The following is a 19,727-nucleotide window of genomic DNA, read 5'->3' as shown; positions in this document are numbered from 1 at the left end:
CCTGACATGAAGCACAGCCCATATGCATGTAGAAAGCTTTTTTTGCTTCTCATCAAAAAGATGTTATACAGCATAGTGCATAAACCTGTGGTGTCCTTAATTCTACTGTAAAATATAGGATCCATTATACGCCGACTCCTCAAACACGGTAAATGTTACCTTGCGATCTGAACTATTTATTTTTTACACGTAATGGTATTAACAATTCAACAACTATTTCGTTTCCCTGAAATATATACAATGATTCCATAATTATTTTAATAACTTAAACCTAATACATTGTAATGACTGTATCATTGAAAACCAAGTAACCGCCATCTTGGGTTTGTAATACGATTAACATCAGCACAGGTATATCTTCGCAAAAAATGAATTTGTTGAACCATACAACCTAGAAAAGTATCATCATTATATCGTATTTAGAGAACCTGTCTTGGCTGAAAATAAATTGCAGCAGTCATCTTGGCAAAGATCTTGAATATCTAAATAACCAGAACGGTGTCACGTGGCTTCACTCAGACTCCCAACAGTCACTAGATACACATGTGAGATATACAATCTATCAACAAACATGAGATGGGCCATATCTGTTGGCTATGTAGTTTGTAGCTTAACATTACTTTATTTTGTTGTTTCCAGGTTTCGATCAGCAACATGATCACTTATGTCCTGAACCATGTCTTTGATATGTTTAACACTCCAACTCATGTTATTTTACTGTTGTTGGTGTTTATCATAACATATGGATTGTTCAGTTTACGCAAACCATCTGGATTTCCACCTGGACCAATTGGATATCCGTTTATTGGCAATATGATTGGTGAGTATGAAGTTATTAGGCTAAAAAACAATGTTATTAGTCCCATACCTGTCATATCATACTGATTCTACTAGCCTTGACCTTGTGATTCAAAACACACACACGCATACATGCGAACCAATCGTTTTCATTATCGGAATCCACTTCACACGACGTTCGGCGATATGAACTTTTTTGAAAACGTACAAATTAACTTATTTTGTCGACGTATATTTTTTAGAATTGTATCTATATTTATCAGTTTACATTCCAAATAATTCCAGAATGATGATGCAAACAAAATCACATTTTATAAATCCACATCACAGTTTCTGACATCACATACGCGCGTGTTTTAAAAACTAACAACAATATTTACAAATACGAATGTTTTGTCGTGAATGTCAACAGTAAGTTCATCAGTGTACTAGTACTTGAAAGTGCACAAGAAATAAAATGAATGAAAGCTGTGATCGAAATAAAAACACTCAATGAATGCAAAAGACAAAATACTCTAAATACTTAACATAACATAAATATATACAATAATATTATTTGTGGTGAATTCAAGCGATAAAATAATTACATCCCCTCCAATACCACGCGATATAATTTACTAGTAGTAGAATTCACGTCTGTTTTAGTTTAAAATAATGATGTTTAAACCCTCTCGAAGGGGTAGGATATTATCAGCACCGTCTACGAGTTTCAAAGTAGGCGCGATTAGCTCTACGTTCAACAAGAGTATATGTATGTATAATATTATGGGCTGTTACATAGCCTAGAAGTGTTAAATAATACAGCTCCAATAAAAAAATTCGAAATGTATGGTCAGCCGAAACATTGCCTACGAGTCAGCGCCACTGTGCGCATTGTGCAATGTCCACCGTATTTACGCCTCTTAAAAGATTAAGCGATCCGCCGTATCTTTTTATCGGTCACAAATTACGTCTACGTAACTTATCAGAGCTGCTCCTTCCGCCAGTTATCTTTTGATTATGTTGGGCCAAGTGAAAGTTGAGTTAGGCCTGGTTCGTTCAGAACCAAACAGAATAGCTTACGCAATCCTTTGAGAATCAATATATTTGAGAATCTATTTTAAATCCTAGACGGTGATACCTCTAAGATATTGATGCCACAGCCTGACATTCTTAATTCGTTAATTTTGTTTTTGTCTTAAAATTTTTAGCTTAGTCGTTACCTGCGCACGCGCGAGAATTGAGTTTCAAGCGATGATAACACACGCTAAAAACGCAAAGGCTCATGGTTAGACGCTTGTATGTGAACATTTACACACTATGGCCAACTGACGCATGCGCAAGTGACGACTACCCCGCTTTAAGTAAATGAATTTTGCTGTCTTGCGTATGTCCCTTTTTTAAATTCTGTACATGACCCGATGCATATGTTAGGGCGACAGAAAAGGAGAGAAAGAACCAAAATTCTATGAACAAGCAAGCTGAAGAAGACAAGTAAGTAGGCAGCCAATGAAATTGCCAATCACCGGTCGAACAACATTTAATTTCGCGATCATGTTTGCTGAAATTTGTTCAGTTTCCGCACAGAGATTACAAACGATATCGATTACTGGGATGCCATGAGTTGAATGAAACTTAATTTGAAGCTTTGAATCAATCAGTAGATAGTTCATAAAGTCGTTTTCCTTTCTCACTTTGCGATACTAATTATGAAAAGCATCTCAAACTCGTAATAATTGTTCATCTTAATGTATGTCGCAGATCCCGTAGATATATTGTACGTTGAATCGTGGAGAGCCTGGTGATTACAGTTAAGTTATAAAGTAAACCTCCTATCGACTTCCCGCGTAAACATCTTATACTATTGTCACTTAATCAACGTCAACCAAACAATGTTTCAATATTCAACGATCAACGATGTCGCACAGTCACTCTTTATCACTGGCGCCATACATCATTATATTCATGTACCATCACACACCTCTCCCGATCGGTTAATCACAGCCACGTGATGAGTCGTTCATTTTCTACTAAAACAAGGTTTGTGTATTATACAACGTCAAAGCTCAGGATGAAGGAAAATTGTATTATTAAAAAGGATATTATCATTTGCCTACCTTCTCCTGACATCTATGCCTATTCACGTAATGGAATGCTCTGCTCATCAATGTCCTTCATCAATAATAATGTTTACTTGGTAACTCTATTCCAATGTACACATAACAATGACAATAACACTAGTACTTCCCAAGCAAACATTATGACAGAGACTTCCAAACTCATTCTATGCAATGAAATCTTCAAGTCGTTTTCAATTATGTGTATTAGAAGTGGATAATGAACCTCTAGTAACTCTTGCGAAATATGGTAAGAAATATGGAGATATTTTTACAATCAAGATTGGCGGTCAGCCTGTGATTGTACTCAACACAATAGACGTCATTAAAGAAGCATTGGTGAAGAAACAGAACGATTTTGCTGGACGTCCATACTACTATTCATGTAAGCATATTTATATATATTACCAGTCATAGTTATTGTCCGTAGAGACGATATTGTCATGCGGAGATGAAACAAAAGACGTGTATGTTAAATTTATTTAAATGTCTTATAAAATTATCCCAGTGTCAGGTTTAATGGCAGAAGAGTGTGAAGACATAACATTTGGTAACTTCACTGCTAAGTGGAAGCTGCAACGAAAAATAGGACATCAAGCCATTAGGTAGGTTTAATAAACTGGTTCCCTATTTATTGCATTAAATCTTTCTCACCTGTATACACGTCTAGACCTAATTACGCCGCCAATAGACCAGTTACAGATGTACGTATTCAGAATATAGTTGCACGTATTCAACAGTAATAAAGAGTCTGCCTGAAGCTGAAGCCAACTGGTGTATATTTTTATTGACCAGATAATGTGGTCTGCATAAGAGGTTATACGCAACGGATGTGAGCAAATAAATAATTTATCGCTACCTTTAACGGATCAGATCCTGATAGCAATGGTCATAGGGAATGTTTGCACTGTCCGACCCGAGTAGATTAATGATTCACAGCTAAAACATCATCATATACGCCAATCCACGATTGTAAAATTAATCAGTTCTAATCAAAGTTTTTCTGATTTTTAGAAACTATGCAAGTGGAGACAAACTAGAATCACTGATACGGTATAACGCCTTTCCCAGTTTCCAGAGAGCTGTCGCTAGAGAAAATGGAAAACCATTTCGTCCCCATTCACTAATTTATCTGCTTGTGGGGAACATCATTCTTTCCATGTGTTTGGGGAAGAAGTAAGTCAATGTTACCCTTTCTACTACCAATGAATAATCTCTTTATGTTGGTGTAATATATTATAATCATCATTAAACATGTCAACCATGTCATACACAATCTTCTGAATCTTCAAAAGTTGCCATTGATACAATTCTGCTTCGTGTGAGAATCATTCGATCATATTGAAATCAATAATCTCACTGTTGTAACATAAGCAGTCAAATAAATACGAGGCTGACCCAAATAGGGGGCGGTCCGCTCAATTGGCACTTAATTGATATGTTATAATTGCTATAAAATTTGCACTCAGTGGATATGTTATAATTGCTATTTCATATGTTTGATAACAGATTCGAAAATGACGATCCTGAATTTTTAAAGATTCTCGAAGTTCTGAATAACCTGGATCAAGCTATTGGGAATGGACTCGTCGCTGACTTTGTTCCAATATTTCGTTACATACCTACGCCTGGTGTCAACAGATTAAAGAAAGTTCTGAAAGAGTGGTTCAACATAATTCAACATCAGGTCAATGAAAGTAAAGGCAAATTTGAATCAGGTAAGAAAACCTAATTAAAATATTTACTCAAAAGAGTCAGTAACTTATGAGGTAAAGTCCAAGTCATCATTTATGTCCAGTTAAGAACGTCACATATTTAATCTGATATTAGATATTGTGAAAACGGGTTTCATGATATGACAACTCGATTTTAAGAGATAATACACTAATATAAATTCCCGTATCGTATGATGAAGCTATAAATGACTGATTCTACATTTGCGCTGAAAGAATAATACACATCTAGTTGCAAATTAATTCGAGTCCTGTTGAATGAAACACCAACTTGAGAATATTAGGAATGCACTACTACCGTTTTACATGTTAGAAGTAAATTGATTAATTAGAAAAGTTGTAATGATAACAGAAGGGTGGGGACCTATATTTTCCGTTCAATTGAAAAATTTGGCGTTTTATTTAATCAATTTGCAAATGTTGCCAGACACGTATCGCGTCGCTGTATTGCCAAGGAGGGCAGCATGCAGACAAAAATTCAAGAAGGTCGCAAAATATCTACACTCTGACCAAAACTTTGCATCGAGAGTGTTATTGCCTGGACGATTGACAGAGGGTTTTCGGTGTATTGAAAGTTGCACAAAACGACACAGTATTGATTTCTTGCTAATTGTTTGAAGAAAACAAAAACCTGATAGGCTTCAGCTGGGGCACATCACTCCGGTATTGTTGACGTTGTATTTAGTATGTGCTATACGGCTATGATGGCGGCTAATTTGCATAAATCATTGCATGGACACGATAGACGGGGCTATTTCACTGCTAGTATGGGGTAGACAAGATAATAGTACTGGGAATGAAATACACATACACCAAAATATTGAGTTAAAGCTCCTGGCTTTAATACCTCTCAAAATAATTACAAAAAATAAAGCACAGAAAAATACAATGAATAAAGTCACTAAAATAGGGGATTGCTTAGGAAAGTGTGCATTGGTGATAACTCACGGTTCCAGGATGTAGAAATGAACGACAGTCAATAGCTTCTGCAACACAACAACGAAGAAATACAGCAGTCTTGCTTGTAGAGGAACGCTGTTTTTCTGGAGGGCACCACTGAAGGCAAGACATCGCAGAGCAGTTCATACAAGTCTCACAGAATGATGGTTGAAGCCTGTATCACTAGTCTTACAATATCGTAGCAGCAATACACACGATACTAAGTTGAAATGATAGATCCCAATCCTCAGTCTGTCCAATTTATATGGCGCAGATTCAGTTTCCACATGAGCCAATCAGAATGTGATCTGGCTAGCACCTGTGTCACGTATGCAATTCAGTAGATCATAAACATCCTTTGTTATTCAAATAACAGCACACATGATAAATTCCAATTCTCCAAACAAAGTTGTAAACACCCTTTGTTATGTAAATCACAAGCACACTTGGTAGATTCCAACTGTCGTTCCAGAGTTGAAAACAAGTATCACCTGTCAATCACTTTCATGACAGTTATCACACGGCAATGCACACCGTTTCTTCCCATGATTCCATGCACACTTCTATTTGCAGGGTTTGAAGTAATAGGACAAAAACATAAAATAAAGGATGCTGACACAGTATTGCAATTGCCAACCGGAATTAATGTATCAACATATGGTGAATAATCAAGGTCAACAAAGCAAGAATTCAAGTAAATCGTATGTTGGTTATTAACTTGAATCTGAACCTGAATGTAAAATGTGGGGTGAGGCCTTTGTGGGACTACACCACATTCAGGAGCTGGGAGCCTGTCTTCAATACAGGTCTAATAATATACATCTCTGGTAGCGTGATTATCCCCTTCAGCTCGTCCGCTGCCACGGGGTAGGGATCATTTGGTGAAAGTATATCACCACAACTGAGGCAGTGCAGGGAAGGAAATATACCGGTAACGAATACAACAAAGCAAAACGACACGACATGTGGTTTCCTTCACTTTAATTACTTTAATAACTAGCAAGGGGATATACAGTAAACAAATATAACTTAGGACCTGATCGATGTTGCAGGGAATCACTCTCCGGTGAACAGCAATGTACAATGTTGCCTCCCTTCGTATCAGGCACACGGTTGAAGCAGCTGCACTACAATTTAAACTTGTGCCCTGTGTCTAGGGAGTATCGGCAACTGCACTGCTATCTGATGCTACTAGTAGCACTGGTACAACGGGAGCATTTCGGGCAGTGATCAACAGCAATTACTGCACAGCACATCTCCATATGTACCCCTGGCTGTGTAGTGTACAGCTCACAAAGGTCGGGAATCAGCATCACAGGATGTTAAAGAATCAAGTCATGTCACCTTTCTGACTCACACACTTGTCTCAACTTAAATACTACAACTAAATTATGGCCAACAATGTGATTAATTATCTCGAAATAGCAGACAAATCATTGTAAAGAGGATGCCAATTTTGGTAATGGAATAGACCACTTTTTATCCAAGCTCTACCAAGCTCTAACATAGAGTGTTTTCGCAAATCAAGGTGCCCAAGAAGCGTCAAGATTCTTATGATGGCCAAATGGTGATGTGACTCTGTAGCAGAATACCATATGATGTGGTTCACATCTTTGGTGCAACGTCATCCCCTGGTTGCACTAATTATGCCCTACTCTACTAATTCCAGTTAAGAGACGAGTGAAGAGACTATTCAGCATAACTTTTATGTAGATGACATACTGACAGTGACAGATAGAAGAGCTCTAGCTGAAGGTTTAATAGATACAAGTAAGAAGAGTGGGTTATGTCTTACAAAGTGGATGAGTAATAAAAGGCAAGTTTTAGAAGTTTTTCCTAAATAGGAAAGAGCCAGTGAGGTTAAGAATCAGGATTTTGATCAGGATAGCTAACATATAGAACATGCATTAGGAATGCAGTGGAATGTCGAAAACGATGAGCCAGGATGACATTAAAGAAAGTTCTTCAACTAGAAGAGGCGTGCTGAGAATGGTGAGTTCAGTCCATGATCCGTTAGGTCTAGCAGCTCCTGCAGTATTGCCAGCAAAGATAATACTTCAGAATTTGTCTAGAGATAAATTGGATTGGGAGGAAGAGATTTCCAACAAGCAATGTAAGCAGTAAAACAGATTTAGGTGTAAGTAGGTGTATTAAACCAGAAAAATTAGGTGAGCTAACTAGCTGCATCACTTTTCAGATGCCAGTGAGTCTGGTTATGGGACAGTTACTTATATTAGAATGGTCAACCAGAAGAATGAAGTTAATTGTGCCCTGCTGAGTGGTAAGGCAAGAGTATTACCACTGAAGACAATTACTATACCGCATATGGAGTTAACTGCTGCCACAGTGTCTATATGTATAAACAGACTTCTGAAGAGAGAATTGGATTTACCAATTACCGAATCCTATTATTGGACAGACAGCCAAACTGTATTAAGATATATCAACAATAAGACCGCCAGATTTCACGCATTTGTGGCAAATCGAATATCTGTCATTCATAAAGGTTCTGAACCAAGACAGTGGTCATATGTTAGTACCAACGACAATCCTGCAGATAAGTGCTCAAGAGGGCAGCCAATTGAAGAACAAGCGATGGCTCAGAGGCCTAGAGTTCTTACGGAAAACAAAGCAGGAATGGCCAAATAACCCTTGTGATGTACCATTAGACTAAGATGATCCAGGAGTGAAATAGAATTCCAGTGTACACAAGATAAATAGATAATTTGCAGAGTCCGGTGAATGACGTTATTGAGCACTACTCAAGTTGGTACAGTCTGAAAAAAGCTGTTGCATGGATTCCAAAGGTAGAGAAATACCTCTTACAGAAGACCAGAGGTGGAAATATGGATGGGGAAAATGTGATACATTTTCAAGTGTTCAGGTGGTCTATGTTTGATAAGAAGCTGGATGTCTACAAGGCTGCAAACAGTAGTGGCGAAAGGTCACACAAACCTAAGGGTACAATCTGCAAATTGGTTCCCATTGTAGGAGAAGATGGCATACTACAGGTAGAAGGACGGCATAATCTTGCTTTGATTCCCGAGGAGTCAAAACATCCTGCAATACTACCAAGGTCATGTTTTCAGGCTGATTCTGCGTGATATCAATAAACAGGGTCAACACTTTGGAAGGAATTATTCCGTGAACACATAGATTATTGCTTTCCAACAAATTTGCGTAATGATACAATATTCCCAGGTAATACACAAAGTGAATAGTCTTATTTCTGGTTTCATGAATTGTGTGTGCGTTGGGGACAATTGACGTGATTCAACAAGATGTATGTAAAGTCGTGGAAAATGTTGCGTACTAATCTTTTCAGTTCAAAGACCATTTTCTTTTTTCTTTTTATTTGTTAATTCCGTACAATGGATTATTTCACAATCCTAGTCATTGGTGATTATCGGGCCCTCATTTCAGCGTTGGTTTGTTTGTCACAATTGCTTTCAATTTATTTTTCTAGGGAATATAAGCAATGACTCTAGATATAGTATTACTAAATTGTTCTACTACAAATAATATCATATTGTTACAATATACTCAGGTAATAATGACGTGAAAAGTCTCATCGACGATCTCGTATCAATTCAGCGTAAAGCAGAGTTGGCCGGAGAGAACATTGCCAAGCAACTTACAGACGTTAATCTACGTCAGACCCTTGCCGATCTAGTTGGAGGTACGTTTCATTCTATTATTAACAAAACGTTACAAATATAACAATTTATATTTTATAATTGTTTACACCAAGCTGTGACATTCATTTCTGGACTATTAAAAGTTTAACAGAAATAGAACTAAATAAATGTTAGTTAAATATAGATTACAGTCTTGTGTATATCGATTGCAGAACAATATGTCAGAGCCATTCACAGAAGATTGTGTTTCTCGTAATTCGTTTACTCTGAAACTAGGAGAGTTTCATAGTTGGGTCAACTTACGAGTATACAATATACATTTCTAATTAATTACATTTTAGCTGGTCTGGATACCACGATATCTTCATTAGATTGGGCTGTTGCTTTCCTGACGTATTACCCGGATGTGCAGTTCAAAGTACAAAGTGAAATCGATGACGTCATTGGCGATGGCCGTTCACCGTTGTTATCGGATAAGGGTAAACTGCCATACTGTGAAGCAGTAATTCGCGAACTTCTGCGAATGAGACCGGTGGTACCACTTGGCGTACCCCATGCTACTACAGTCGATACGTATGTGGGTAGGTGGTGTGTTGTTCACAACAAATAACAAAAATGAAGTAAATAGAATATTGTAACACAATTATGGAACATTCGACGCGAAACACTGTTTGAGGGCACGAATAAATCTTTTCACTCTTGACAAGATCTCGTGCCATTCCCGTGTATATCAATTAAACAACACAACGTATAGAATATATAAAGTATTCAAATATTCGAAAAACACCGAATAACGTGTGCTTGCGACTGAATACAGAACAAACATTCATACAGAACACGAATAAACGCATAATTTAGTGAATAAAAAGAACCACAAATAATGGACAGCAAAAACATTCGACGTTTTGTTCAATTCAATACAGGTGGATACGCAATACCAAAGGATACATGGATTTGGTGTAACCTGTGGAATGTTCATATGGATGAGAAACATTGGGACAAACCAGAACAGTTTCGTCCAGGTATATATCGAATGTCATCACATCACTTCCAACTAACACTTGATATTACATGTTGCATATTTTCTCAATTTGTTTTATGGTTTTATTGGTTACAGCTGTCCATGAACATATTTTCTCTGTCAGAATATCTATACATTAAATGTGCGTTATAAGCGCTAATATTGAAATATATAAAATTGAGGTTAAAACTGCCAAATATCATTTGGGTTTATATTATTCATAATGCATTCCAAACTGAACATACAGTTTAATTTTAACTTCGTCTAATTAATGCTCTGTGACGAGTGTTGTTTAGTGTGTCTGCTACCTAAGGAATTTCTAGTAAATGTCTCCTCCATGTTTTTTTTGTCCAAAAGTTCAATAACACAAAATGAGTGCCAACTATCGCCAACACATGGACATCTTTCGCATAGCGATTGTAGCATCTGACCCATGATAGGCAGACAGCACTTGTACTTGCTTGCAAACTTCACATTTAAACAAATTCAATTCTAAGGCAACTGACACAGAAGTAATTAAATACAAAAAATGAACCAACAAAACTATTTACACGGAGAAAATAACTGACAACAAGTACACAACACTACATAATCAAATCAGTCACAGATATATGAACACATAGTATACATGATGAAATGATATCAGGTGAAAATAATTGTTTCAATATGTTTACCCAGATCATAAATATCTAGAATATATGAAAACAAATTTAAAAATTTAAAAGAGACATTCATGAACAGCCAGTAAACAGTATCATTCTGGTTTATTTTTAGAACGATTCTTGGATGCAGATGGAGCATTGCTGCCTCATCCGGACAGTTTCATTCCGTTTTCAGCAGGACGCAGAGTGTGTATGGGAGAAGCATTGGCTAAGAATGAATTATTTCTCATTTTCACGAGTTTGTTTCAAAACTACACATTCAAGGTTCCACCTGGGAGCAAGAAGCCGTGCTTAAAAGGACACTGCGCTGGTTTGGTCTTACGATGCGGTTCGTATGAAGTTATTGCCGTTGAAAGAAGCAAATGAATATAAATACTTGTTGGTGAATAGTTTGATACTAGTCATACCAGGAACAACGTGTTTCAAAACATTAACGTTGCTGTTGATTTTTAACCTTAATTATGGGATAACTCCGCAACATACTACTAACGTTTATATCGTGCATTAGACTTAGGAATGTTCAATATTTTTATTACATACTAATAAACTGTAAACATATATAATATACCGTATGTTTTGTTTCATTTGGTATCTAGTTCACGTAAATAACATAGTCTGAAGCAAATAAATATTATTTTAAATGAAATGAAAATATCACCAGGAAAACAGTCCCACTTAAGGTAGAGACGCAGTTTATCGGACAGGTATTTTAATTAGTTAATTAGGAAACCATGATGACCTCCCTTGTCCAAAAAGCTATATATTTTCGGAAAGCTTATTATATGAATTTAAAGTTTTGTTAGTATTTTATTTTTATGGACACTGTAGTTTGAAATATGCACAAAAATGTGTTTTTTTGGTCAAAAGTGATTAAAAAAAATTAACTTCTAAACCATGCTTCTGTTTCCTCTCAAAATTGGTTTATGGGTACATCTGTTTACTATGAAGAAAGCGCCGGTCTACCAGTTGTCAATTTTGTAGGACAGCAGCTCAAATTTCACTACTTCAAGTTTATGCATAAATTAACACCCAGGCTAGTTGTCTGTACGATTGCTGTAACACTATTCAACTAAAAACAATGTCCCGACGGCGTTTTGAAGATAAACACATTGTCAATCATTTGTGAAAATTTCAAAACAAAAGGTCAAAGCGTCTAGGAGCTATTTTTTTAAAGTTCTGGAATGTGCACTAAAAAGAAGCTGAGATAATTGCTAATTTGCATAACAATTCACTCAGTAAGAAGTTTGCTAATGCTCATAATTAAAGTGGCTGTTACAGTTTCAAATTTAAATGTATTATCGTTTTGTAAAAAGTTAAATACAGTGCATAATATGGAGATCCCGTCATTTCTTTTCTTCACCATGTTTTTTTATTATTTATCACCTATTTAACGCTTCTTCTATTACCAGGTAGTTGGTTAAAATCCGTGTATGCGTTGAATTTATGTAGCCAGTTTGTAGCATTTTCTGATTAAATGGTATCGGCGCGATTCCTATGTTGATGGGTGCGGGACAATTTTGTAGTTCCCACACGACTTCTTGAATTTCCTCTACAGCATGTTGTGTCATTCTTCAGTCACCTGCAATTGATCGCGTCATCTGTCCAAGATGCTCGGTTAGAACTTCACGTACACCTTCCATCATTTGCGTTCGTTTTCTTGTTATCATTAATTTCTTCACAGAGATATAATGGTGTGTTATACACAATGTCTGAGGTTGTCCATCATGTATAACGGTTTAATTATTGTCTTATTAAACGTTACGTCAGGTATCTGGGATTGTCACGTTCGCAACCCTTCTAACCAAGACAAACACAGAGACAGAATTCATGTCAACTTCTAGTCCCAGTCGCTCGTGGTAGTCCTGCTTGTAGGACCACCTTGAACTTGAGCTTAGAGGTCAACTAGAGGTCCCAAAGGTCATACATTTTAACATTGTGATTTGATGATATTTCGATTATTCATATTCATTATATTATCACATAATCCATTTTAAACAGACAATAAAGTATTTGTATACTGTAACTTGAATTCTTTTGATAAGAACAATATTTATGAAATTTAATTTATTAAATTACCGCATATAAAACAAAAGTTTGGAATTAACGTTGTATCAAAGCATTTCATTTAAATATGGTTTTTAATACTATAATAGATTAAGTTGTTGTCAATGTAGTTTATAACACATTGACCTTAAGACGAACAGCGCCATCTAATGTATATAGGTTCAATTGTTGAAGAGTGTAATTCCCAAGTCGCCATATTTGATTTTACATGCATGTTTATAAACGCTGGTAAACCAGGTAGAAACACCAATTTTCAAGCTGGCAGACCTAACACAGGACTACTGTACTATATTAGAGCAGTTGAGTGTGAAACAGAAGCAACGAATGCACACAACCAGATTGAAAGACAAGCTGTTAGCACATATCCTAGATCTCTCGGCACACCCTGAAGGCCGTGACGTGTTGCTAGCATTTGATGATGATATTGGCCAAGTTCTCTCTGATGCATTTCACAAAAACAATGATTCTGACGCAGTGACTCTTGCACAAATAGTACGTCATAAACTATTTACAGAAACATAATTATTCAATGGTATATTCCAACCAGACTTTCAACATAAGTCAGTACACACATCACCCCTAGCACTAGTAAATATGGTTCTTGAGGGTCCCAATATAAAATATCAAGCAGCTAATCCAAATACCCAAGCAGCACTAACAATAGCTCAGTTAATGAAGTTGCAAAGTGTGAAGCACGTGCGCATAGAAGCAAGTTTTATAAGGCATCTGAAAAGCTGTGAAATACCTTTGCCATTGTACATAGGAACCATGAGTCATGCAAAAAAACAAACAAAAAAAAAACGAGCATTGATTGACAGACTTTCTGAACTGGGCATTTCTGTGTCATATGACAGAGTTGTCTGCTAACCTGGCAAATGCTGTATGTGAGCGCTTTGCAGAGCACCAACTTCGTGGAGGTGTATTTGCAACAGCGACTGTCGATAATATTGACCACAATCACTCATCAACAACTGCAACAGGCTCCTTTCATCGTACCGGAATCTCATTGATACAGCATCTGAGTGTCAAAAGCAAGATAACGAACTCATCATCTTCAAAATGTGCGAGTGCATTTCCTGCATCATATACAAATGTACCTCCTGTATCATCTAGATCAACATACCCTAGTGTACCTTCCATTTGTGACTGCACAAATGGATTACCAACCTATGATAGAGAATTATATAAAGGAAGAAAACGAATGGCTTGATTATGTTTGAAACAAGACAGAGCATTGCACTACTACGAATCTGAAGGAAATTGACAACAATGGCACTGAAAATGTGGATCCGACTGAAGATGCACATACATTATCTTGGTCTTCCTATCATGCCGCTCATCAGACACAGGACATATTGTGCACACTCAATCGGAATGAGTCGTCATTCAATCATGGTAGTACAAAAGGCTGTGAAACGTCTCAATCCAGGATAAATTTATGTTATTACATGCAATCAACCACTATTTGCCCAGACAAAAGAAGTACAATGGACTTGGCCGTTGATCAAAGGCGAAGACTGTCCGGTAGCTATGATGGTTGGGCTGCATATAGAAATGGCTGCTTTAAAAGCTATGAGTGGTTGGACAGATATAGTGGTTCTTGCAGAGGTTACCACACCTTGAATGGCAGATTCTTCCTTACAAGCTTCCCATGTGACACGTACAAGATATGCCCACCAGATCACTGCTGCATGTCTTTGTCAACTTCAATACCAGGCTTACAAGACCTATCGTGTGTCTGATCCAACTGGAGTAGCAGTAACTTTTTCTTCCTGGTGCAGTGAAAGAGCTAAAGAAAATCTACAATTTCTCTATTGGAGCCTGACTCATGAAATGGAGCTTCCCATAATGACTTTTGTTCGATCACTAAGAGAATCAAAGTTTGCATTATACATAGCAGCACTTACTGAACTTGTCCCATTGATGTTTGCCTTGGACAAGACAAATTATGCCGCTGGTTACTAGTACATATCAGAGATATAGTTCAACTACCAACAACGCACCCTTCTGTTCATGACGAATTTAAGAATGGCAAGCGCACAGTACAAAAGACCACACATATCTTTTCTGTTATTCCTATAGATCAAGCCCATGAACAAAACAATTTAATTGGTGAAGGGTGATGGTGGAGCCATAGGTCTTACTGGTGGCGGGACCTGAACTCTCCAGGATTGTACGTGAATTTGAGGAAGGGATCAAAAATGATGAAGAAGAGAAATTGCCACATCACGATCAATCTAAAGCAAGCCAAGATCGATTCAAGAAACATGTTTGTTCCCTAATTAATGTTGTACATGAGGTGAGCAACCTCTCACTAGAAGAAGGGGCAGATATTATCTTATTAGCATCAAGTGATATTGCTGATCCATCAGTTCCAACAACTGTAAATAAGATAAGATTAATTGGAGTACAATATAAAGCTTTTGTTGCTGAAAGACTTGTTTCCAGACGCAAACCAATAAAAACTGCTATATCTCAAAACAGGCTCACACTATTCAGGCATAATCAAGAAAGAAAGCAAGAAAAATTGTCATCAACTAAGAACAATTGCCAGCTATTTTTCAAACTATACATTGGCTGTCAAATTCGAAATGGTAACCTTGAAGTTTTTTTTTCCCATGACAACCAAAAGTATTCTCCGTCTTTATCTGATGATGGCAAAATCAGATTAGGGACAAAGAGTGATCTTCTCCCATGTTTAAGTAAAGACACGGAAATTTCAAAAGATGATCCCAATCACTCTGTTATCATCTTGTGAAAATGTTGAAACCTTGGACATTAGAAGTTTTCTGGAGTATAGTGAAAATAATTATCCTACGTACCTGGCAAAGCAACTAGAGCAAGTGGAAAGCCTGAACCTAGTGCAGGATGACTATTTTACTACAAGTTTAAAAGCATCTACACGAGCTAGATGAGGAAGTGTTGTTGATATTCCTTGAAATTGACAAGGCTCCTTACGCCTTGAAGATAACAAAAAAGAGCTTTTTCATTCAAACTGAAGGGAAGCAGGCTGTAGCCACTGATAGTGAAAATGTAATTATGTTTCCGCAATTATGTATCTAGTCTATCACCATGTTCACACGAAGTAGCTGACACATGTATGATGGTACATGTTGCTGATTCAGTTGCAAAAGGTCATCAAGAAGTCATGATTCGTACAGTGGACACAGATGTTGTTGTACTATCCATTGCTGCTATACAGGCTCTTCATATCCCAAAACTGTGGATTGCCTTTGGAACGGGAAATCATTACAGAGTTCTACCTATTCATTCTTATTCACCAGTTCTTGGTCCGACAAGATTATAATCTCTGCCAATGTTCCATGCATTGACTGGATGCGACACAACATCCAGCATGGATGACTTTTTGGAAAAATTTTCCAGAAATTACAGACGCATTCCTCGTGTTGGCAGAAGGACCAGACGATGTTTTTGGGAGATTTATTGTGCTGTTATATGACAGAACCAGCAGTTTTGAGAAGGTAATTTGATGTTAAGGTTGTATTCAATCATCAATACAATATTTATTTAAATCGAACGATAAATTAATCATTCATGACCAAGATATGAATAATTTATAACATTTAATTATTTTTTTACCATTTATTAAGGTTAAAGACCGTTTCATATTCACAAAGAAGGGAAGACCCATTAAAGCTGTCCCACCAACCCAGGACGCACTTATGCAACATATACTACGAGCTACTTACCAAGGAGGCCATATTTGGGGACAGTCCACTTAACCATTGCCAACACTACAATCTGCTGTTAATTGCGGATAGTATGTTGCAGCTGAGGCCAGCCAACATGGACAACACTGCCAGACGTTTTGTTACGAACTAGGGCAAAAAGTGCAAAAAGGGTTGTTCATTTCGTTGCAAGTGTATAAAAGCAACCCTACCCTGTACTGCATTGTGTATGTGTGATGGTCTATGCTACAGAGACTAATCTTCATAATGGAAATTCAAGAGGATGTGATAAATTCCAACTTTGCAACTTTTCGAAATTTGTAAAGATTAAACATAGATTTTTTCAGTGATGACCATTGATAAAACATATTTTGAAATTAATCCTGAAATTGTATGTGAATGGCATCTTTGAATTACAGTAATTTATTTCATATTTAGTATTATAATTTGTGAAAATATATAGAATTAGTTGTGAGTTAAAAGTCACTTATGCCAAATTATTGTTATTATTGTTTTGAACCCCAATTGTTTCCTGACATACATATGTTTGTACTTGAATCCTAATATCTATATGTTCAATTCCATCAAACTGTGTTTTAACAGAAATTCAAGAATCAATATAATAGCAGTATTTATATAGAGGTGATTTTGACTGCAATGTTACCTATTTGCTGATAAGAATCGTTTGTATAGACTTATCAAGTCCAAATGATATAGTTTTTCTATTTAATTAATAATAATCTAATTATTTATTATTACGTATAATCTCTAAAAGTGTGTTTGGATTATGTTCAAGCTTATATTACGAAATATTACCCTTTGTGACCTCTAGTTGACCTCCAAGGTCATGTTCAAGATGGTCCTACATAAAAAATAATCGTAATATCATAACCTGCAAGTGTGCCAATTTTCATGCTAGTATAATAATGTGCAATTTTTTTTTATTATAATTAAGGCTTTGCCGCAGGATTATGGGGAACTTATACATGGAAGTTTAAGATCTTGAGGCGTGGCCTCCACACATTCCCCTCATGTAGCCAATCACACGAAGTATTTAACACGTCATAATATACTTGATTAATTGTTCATTTCACCCATATCAAATCCATATCTAAATACAGGGAAATATAATCATCACTGTCCCATGACGTTAGCTACGTTTACACATGCTCCTTTTATTTGAAGTATTGGACACAAGGTCAACACATTGCCCTCCATAAACAAAATCATTTCAGGCCAATTGTTTTAAATGCGTTCGCCGATAGCTGCTCGCGTTGATAATTATTTGGTCGGTTTATTATTCATTTAAGATAGAGATGCAGGTTCGTGGGCACTTGCGAGTGATTTTTTGGTTTTTGCTTTTTATTATCCAAACATTCTTGGCCATAGACTGTTAAAATTTTGTAGAATTGTGAATAGTGGAACATGCTTAGAAAACCGATTTTAAAATATAGATAACAGGCGAAAACATTCTCTCCTTTGAATGGTTAGCAAGATTTAGCAAGGCTGTACATAAATAATACAAAAAGAAACGTGGGAAAAAAACGAAATGACATGATCTCCATATTATGCACTATATTTAATTTTCAACAAAACAATAATACATTTAAATTTGGAACTGTTACAGCCATTTTAATTATGAGCATTAGAAAACTTCTTACTGAGTGAATTGTTATGCAAATTAGCAATTATCTCAGCTTCCTTTTAGTGCTCCTAGACGCTTTGACCTTTTCACAAATGATTGACAATGTGTTATCTTCAAAACGTCGTCTGGGCATTGTTTTTGATTGAACAGTGTTACAACAATCGTACAGACAACTAGCCTGGGTTTTAATTTATGCATAAACTTGAAGTAGTGAAATTTGAGCTGCTTCCCTGCAAAATTGACAACTGGTAGACAGTTTTCAAAACGGCACTTTATTCATAGTAAACAGATGTACCCGTAAACCAATTTTGACAGGAAACAGAAGCTTGGTTTAGAAGCTAACTTTTTAAAGTCACTTTTGACCAAAAAAGCACACTTTTGTGCACATTTCAAACTACAGTGTCCATAAAAATATTAACAACATTTTAAAATTCATACAATAAGTTTTCCGAAAATATATAGTTTTGTGGACAAGGGAGGTCATCTTGGTTTCCTAATTAAAATTAATTAAAATACCTGTCAGGTAAACTGCATCTCTACCTTAAACCAACGCTAATGTTATTGTTCAAATTAAGAAGATTTATATCTTTTTTTTCCCGGAAGACCATCCACAGCCGTATAAGAAAGTAGAGATGTTGCAGCTGTGACCGAGATAACCAATACAAATACGTCTTAGTAATCGAAATTGACAAACATATTTTGTTTCTTTCTAGACATCATCTTCAACTAAGTAACTCGGCCGATTGTCAATTTTTGTCTCGGTACAATTGACTGAAATCGAACTAGTGTAAACCATTCACAAAACCACAAAAAAACAATTATTGCTGGGAAAATGTTCCCGATGTAGGTTTCTGGTTTCAAATAGTTATATATGGTATTTTATCATCAACTTCTATGTTTGTCTGGAAAAAAACTCGTCATTATAACGACGATCGTACCAATAGTGGGACTAAAACGCACGCAGTATTTCTTCATGCAGATTTACCGTTAAATAACTTTATCCCTCGTGTAAAAGTGTCATACACAAATACACAAGGTAGGCAAAGACACAACGAACATGTGTAGGACATATTTTAATGAATTGAATAATAACGAATACAAAGCACAGTTGTAATAAAACTTGTATCATAAACAGTGAACAATGTTCGTTGAATCATAACACTCTGGTATCATTCACGTTAACGGCTCACCCTGATCATAATTTCACCAGTGTGACTCTCGTGCTTGTCGAGAAATCGCCGAAACCGTGTCCCGTCAAGTGGGAATATTAGATTACTTCCAAAACAATTTTAAAGAAATACAGTAAATTAAAATACACATGCAACGTAATGTACTGTATTGAGAATTCATTCAGTCCAACGTCACCAATCTAATATCAGGTAGTATTAAGACACAATACTGAAACATTAATAAACTAATAGTAATATTACAATATGTTTAAA

The sequence above is a fragment of the Saccoglossus kowalevskii genome, chromosome 15 (assembly GCF_978046115.1).
Source record: "Saccoglossus kowalevskii chromosome 15, keSacKowa6.1, whole genome shotgun sequence".
NCBI lineage: Eukaryota > Metazoa > Hemichordata > Enteropneusta > Harrimaniidae > Saccoglossus > Saccoglossus kowalevskii.
This window is presented reverse-complemented; position numbering follows the sequence as displayed.